This window comes from Hordeum vulgare, chromosome 6H, assembly GCF_904849725.1.
Source record: "Hordeum vulgare subsp. vulgare chromosome 6H, MorexV3_pseudomolecules_assembly, whole genome shotgun sequence".
NCBI lineage: Eukaryota > Viridiplantae > Streptophyta > Magnoliopsida > Poales > Poaceae > Hordeum > Hordeum vulgare.
The window spans coordinates 199,886,534-199,893,196 of NC_058523.1; positions in this window are offsets into that span (position 1 = coordinate 199,886,534).

The following is a 6,663-nucleotide window of genomic DNA, read 5'->3' on the forward strand; positions in this document are numbered from 1 at the left end:
CCCACCCACCCTGTGACACTCTCACGTAATAACGAGTTCCGGCTGTATACGCCCCCCCCCCCCAGGACGCGAAGGGGTCGCTCCCACACCGAATGGATGACCTATGCTCTGCGCTAGGTGAAGACCCAAAATAAATCAGGCGCCTATGCCTTAGGCGTAGGGGCACTCGCGAGGCCGAAGCATCCTCACGACTTCCCAGATACACCCCCACCGTGACACTCTCACGTAATCACGAGTTGCGGTTGTATACGCTTGGGTCCCCCCGAGAACGCGGAGGGGTCCCTCCCACGCCTAGTGGCAGCCCTATGCTCCGCGCTGAGGAGAAGATGGAGGCAATCAACTCAGTCCGCCAATGACTACGCCGCAGCTGGCAAGGAAATCGACACAGTCTGCCAATGACTATGCCCGCATCTGGCAAGGAAATCAACACAGTACACCAATGACTATGCCCACAACTGGCTGATACGTCTCCAATGTATCTATAATTTTTTATGGTTTCATGCTATTATCTTCTCAAACTTTGGATGTTTTGCATGCCTTTTATATTTTTTGGGGTCTAACTTATTAACTCAGTGCCAAGTGTCAGTTCCTATTTTTTCCATGTTTTGACCCCTTTCAGAGGAGATTTTGAAACGGAGTCCAAACGGAATAAAATCCCTAAAAAGATTTTTTCCATAACAGAAGAAGATTAGGAGACTTGAGAGCCAGGGCAGGGGGTCCCCAGGGGCCCCACAAGCCCCCTCCCCGCGGCCAGGGGGGAGGCCGCGGCCCCCAGGCTTGTGGGCCCCCTAGACCTCCTTTGCCCTAGGTTTTGCGCCTATATATAACCAAAAATTCCACAAAAAATCAGGAGATCATCGAGAGTACTTTTCCGCCACCGCAAGCTTCTGTCTCCGCAAGATCCCATCTAGGGCACGTTCTGGTGCCCTGTCGGAGGGGGGATTCGGATACGGAGGGCTTCTTCATCAACACCATGACCTCTCCGATGATGTGTGATTATTTCACCATAGACCTACGGGTCCATAGCTAGTAACTAGATGGCTTCTTCTCTCTCTTGGATCTTCAATACAAAGTTCTCCATGATCTTCATGGAGATCTACCCGATGTAATCTTCTTTTGTGGTGTGTTTGTCGAGATCTGATGAATTGTGGATTTATGATCAGATTATCTATGAATCTTATTTGAGTTTCTTCTGATATCTCTTATGCATGATTTCATATCCTTGTAATTCTCTTCAAGTTGTGGGTTTTGTTTGTCCAACTAGATCTATGATTGTTGCAATGGGAGAAGTGCTTGGTTTTGGGTTCATATCGTGTGGTGACCTCACCCAGTGACAGAAGGGGTAGCGAGGCACGCATCGTGTTGTTGCCATCACGGGTAAAAAGATGGGGTTTTCATCATTGGTTTGAGATTATCCCTCTACATCATGTCATCTTGCTTAAGGCGTTACTCTATTCGTCATGAACTCAATACACTAGATGCATGCTGGATAGCGGTCGATGTGTGGAGTAATAGTAGTAGATGCAGAAAGTATCGGTCTACTTGTCTCGGACGTGATGTCTATATGTATGATCATTGCCTTAGATATCGTCGTGACTTTGCGCGGTTCTATCAATTGCTCGACAGTAATTTGTTTACCCACCGTGATATTTGCTATTTTGAGAGAAGCCTCTACTGAACACTATGGCCCCCGGGTCTACTCCACACCATATTTTCAGCCTTACACTTTTTACTTCGTTGCACTTTTCGCCTTCAGATCTCACTTTGCAAACAATCTTGAAGGGATTGACAACCCCTTTTAAGCGTTGGGTGCAAGCTCTTTTTTCTTTGCGCAGGTACTCTGGACTTGACGAGATTCTCCTACTTGATTGATACCTTGGTTCTCAAACTGAGGGAAATACTTATTGCTCCTGTGCTACATCACCCTTTCCTCTTCAAGGGAAAAACCAACGCAAGCTTAAGAGACGACAGAAGGATCTCTGGCACCACTACCGGGGAAGGACTTTTGTTGACGTAGCAGAAGGATTTCCGGCGCCGTTGCCGGGGAGGATCAAGTCAAGAAATCATCCAAGTAGGTGTCGCAAACTCATCTCTTACATTTACTTTGTTTGCCAGTTGCCTCTAGTTTTCCTCTCCCCCACTTCACCAATTTGCCTTTTTCGTTTGCCTTTTTTGTTTGCCTTTTCCATTTCCCTTTTCGTTCGCCCTTTTTCTCGCTTGCTCTTTGTTCGCTCGTGTGCTTGCTTTCTTTCCGAAGTGACCATGAATGAAAACACCAAACTTTATGACTTCTCGAATACTAATAATAATGATTTTATTAGTACTCCGATTGCTCCCGCCACTAGTGCGGAGTCATACGAAATCAATGCCGCTTTGCTGAATCTTGTTATGAAAGAGCAATTCTCCGGCCTTCCTAGTGAAGATGCCGCATCCCATATCAATACCTTCATTGAGCTTTTCGATATTCAAAAGAAGAAATATGTGGCTAATGACGTGATTAAATGGAAGCTTTTTCCTTTCTCGTTGCGAGATCGCGCAAAAACTTGGTTTTCTTCTTTGCCCAAAAATAGTATCGATTCTTGGGATAAGTGCAAAGATGCTTATATATCCAAGTATTTTCCGTCGGCTAAGATTATCTCTCTCCGTAATGATATCATGAATTTCAAGCAACTTGATCATGAACATGTTGCACAATCTTGGGAGAGAATGAAATTAATGATTAGAAATTGTCCCGCTCATGGCTTGAGTCTTTGGATGATTATTCAAATCTTTTACGCTGGCTTGAATTTCGCTTCTAGAAATATCTTGGACTCCACCTCAGGTGGAACGTTCATGGAAATCACGTTAGGGGAAGCCACAAAACTCTTAGATAACATCATGACGAGCTACTCTCAGTGGCACACTGAAAGGTCACCTACTAGTAAGCAGGTACACGCTATAGAAGAAATTAACTCGTTGAGTGCTAAGATGGACGAGTTAATGAATTTGGTTGCTAGTAGAAGTGCTCCTTTGGATCCTAATGATATGCCCTTGTCTTCTTTGATTGAGAGTAGCAACGCTAGCTTGGACGTTAATTTTGTTGGTAGGAATAACTTTGGCAACAACAATGCTTTTAGAGGAAACTATGTTCCTAGGCCTTTTCCTAGTAACTCCTCTAATAATTTTGGCAACTCCTACAACAATACTCATGGAAATTACAATAGATTACCCTCAACTCTCAAAAGATTTTCAATGCGCCCATAGAGGAAAAGCTACTCAAAATTGACGATTTGGCTAAGAGCGTTGATAGAATGTCTAGTGACGTTGATGCTTTGAAAGTTAGATGTGCTCCTCCCAAGATCAACATGGATGAAACTTTGAAAGCTATGCGTGTTTCCATGATTGAGAGCCAAGGAAGAACCGCCCAAATTCGTGCTAGACATGAATGGCTTAAAAAGGTGTGTTCTCGTGATAAGAATCACGAAGATCTTAAAGTGCTTGGTGTGACTCCCATTGAATCTTTGTTTTCTTGTGTCAAACCTAATGATTATGGGGCTGTATATGAATCCACTTTGGTTGAAAAGTGCCCCAATGATTCGGAGTCCATCTATCTTGATGCTAAAAGCATTGAAAGTGGAGTAGAAGATGTCAAAACTTTGAGTAGTAATGTAATTACTACCGTGGATTTCAAGGAATTCAATTATGATAGTTTCTCCTTGATTGAATGCATTTCCTTGATGCAATCCATGTTAAACTCTCCACACGCTTATAGCCAAAACAAGGCCTTTACCGATCATATCGTCGAAGTATGATAAAATCTCTTGAAGAGAAACTTGAATTGGAAGTCTCTATCCCTAGAAAGCTTCATGATGAGTGGAGATCTACCATCAAAATCAAAATCAAGAACTATGAATGCAATGCTTTGTGTGATTTGGGTGCTAGTGTTTCTGCGATTCCAAAGTCTTTATGTGATGTTCTGGCTTTTAATGAGATTGAAGAGTGTTCTCTTAATTTGCATCTTGGTGATTCTACTGTCAAGAAACCCATGGGAAGGATCAATGATGTTCTTATTATTGCAAATAGGAACTATGTACCCGTGTATTTCATTGTGCTTGACATTGATTGCAACCCTACATGCCCTATTATTCTTGGTAGACCTTTCCTAAGGACTATCGGTGCTATCATCGATATGAAGAAAGGGAATATTAGATTTCAATTTCCTTTAAGGAAGGGCATGGAACACTTTCCTAGAACGAAAATAAGATTGCCTTATGAATCCATGATGAGGGCCACTTATGGTTTGAGCACCAAAGACGACAATACGTGATTCTATCGCTTTTATGCCTAGCTAAGGGCGTTAAACAATAGCGCTTGTTGGGAGGCAACCCAATGAATTTATCTTTTTCTTTCTATTTTTTGCGTCCACACCATAACAATTCTGTTGTGATTGTGTTTTTTGTGTTTCTTTTTGTGTTTGAGCCAAGCAAAACCTTTATGACTAGTCTTGGTGATGGTTGTTTGATCCTGCTGGAAAAAGACAGAAACTTTTCGCTCACGAGATGATTTTTCATTTTTATTCAGAAAGAGCTTTTGAGTTGATTCTTTTTGCTTCCGGTTGATATGACTTTTTCCCAGGCAGTCGTAATTGTTCACATTTTTTGAGGTTCCAGAAGTATATGAAGTATACAAATTTCTATAGACTGGTCTGTTTTTGACAGATTCTGTTTTTGTTGAGTTGGTTGCTTGTTTTGATGAAACTATGGTTAGTATCAGGGGGTACTAGCCATGGAAAAGTGAGAATACAGTAGCCCAACACCAATATAGATGGAAGTCAAGGTTTCTACAGTACCAAAAGAGGTGGTAGTTTGTTTTCTTGTGCTAATGTTATCACGAGTTTCTGTTTAAGTTTTGTGTTGTGAACTTTTCAAGTTTTGGGTGATGTTCTCATGGACGATGAGATAAGGAGTGGAAATAGCTCAACCTTGGGGATGCCCAAGGCATCCCAAGCCAAATTCAAGGACACCAAAAATCCTAAGCTTGGGGATGCCCCGGGAAGGCATCCCCTCTTTCGTCTTCAATCCATCGGCAACATTACTTGGAGCTATATTTTTATTCACCACATGATATGTGTTTTGCTTGGAGCATCTTGTATTGTAGGAGTCTTTTCTTTTTGTTGTGTCACAATCATCCTTTCTGCACACCTTTTTAGAGAGAGAGACATGCACTCATCGTGATTTTGCTAGAATACTCATAGTGCTTCACGTATATCTTTTGAGCTAGATACTTTTGCTCTATGTGCTTCACTTATATCTTTTAGAGCACGGCGGTGCATGACTTGATAGTTGGCTTATTCTATGAAAGTACTCCCAAAAGTGATAGGTACCCAAAGAGGATGCAAAAAACCTCCATCTTCATGTCCATCGAATAGAAAGAGAAGTCTTGATTCCTCTCAATTAGTTTTGAGACGTGGATTCGGTAATATTAAGAGCTATGTTAGTAGGGTGTTGTGAATCTGGAGATACTTGTGTTGAAGTTAGTGATTCCCGTAGCATGCACGTATGGTGAACCGCTATGTTAGGAAGTCGGAGCATAATTGATCTATTGATTGTCATCCTTTGTGTTGAGGTCGGGATCGCGCGATGGTTAACACCTACCAACCCTTCCCCTAGGAATATGCGTTTAGCACTTTGTTTCGATTACTAATAAAAACTTTCGCAACAAGTATGTGAGTTCTTCATGACTAATGTGAGTCCATGGTATGGATGCACTTTCACCTTCCATAATTGCTAGCCTCTCTAGTGCCGCGCAATTCTCGCCGGTACACAAACCCACCATATGCATTCCTCAAAACAGCTACCATATCTACCTACTATGGCATTTTCATAGCCATTCCGAGATATATTGCCATGCAACTCTCACCGTTCCGTCTCATGACTTGTGCCGTCACTCTCATATTGCCATTGCATGATCGTAAGATAGCTAGCGAGATGTTTCAACGTCATACACCATGCTAGATCGTTGCACATCTCGGTACACTGCCGGAGGCATTTCCTATAGAGTCATCATCATTTTGAGCTTTAAGTTGTCAGTAAATGAAAGTGTGATGATCATCATTATTAGAGCATTGTCCCATGTGAGGAAATAAAAAAAGAGGCCAAAGAGCCCAAATAAAAAAAAAGGAGAGAAAAAGAAAGAGGCCTAAGAGCCCAAATGAAAAAAAAAAGAAAAGAGAGAAAAAGAGAGAAGGGACAATGCTACTATCTTTTTCCACACTTGTGCTTCATAATTGCACTATGTTCTTCATGACTGAGAGCTTCTTGCTTTGTCACTACCATATGATAGTCGGAATCTTCATTAAATAACTTGGCTTGTATATTCCAATGATGGACTTCCTCAAAATTGCCCTAGGTCTTCGTGAGCAAGCAAGTTGGATGCACACCCACTAGTTCTCCTTTTGAGCTTTCACATACTTATAGCTCTAGTGCATCTCTTGTATGGCAATCCCTGCTCATTCACATTGATATCTATTAATGGGCATCTCCATAGCCCTTTGATATGCCGAGTCAATGTGACCATCTCCTCCTTTTTGTCTCACAACCACCACCACACTCTATTCCACCTATAGTGCTATATCCATGGCTCACGCTCATGTATTGCGTGATAGTTATAAAAAGTTTGAGAAAG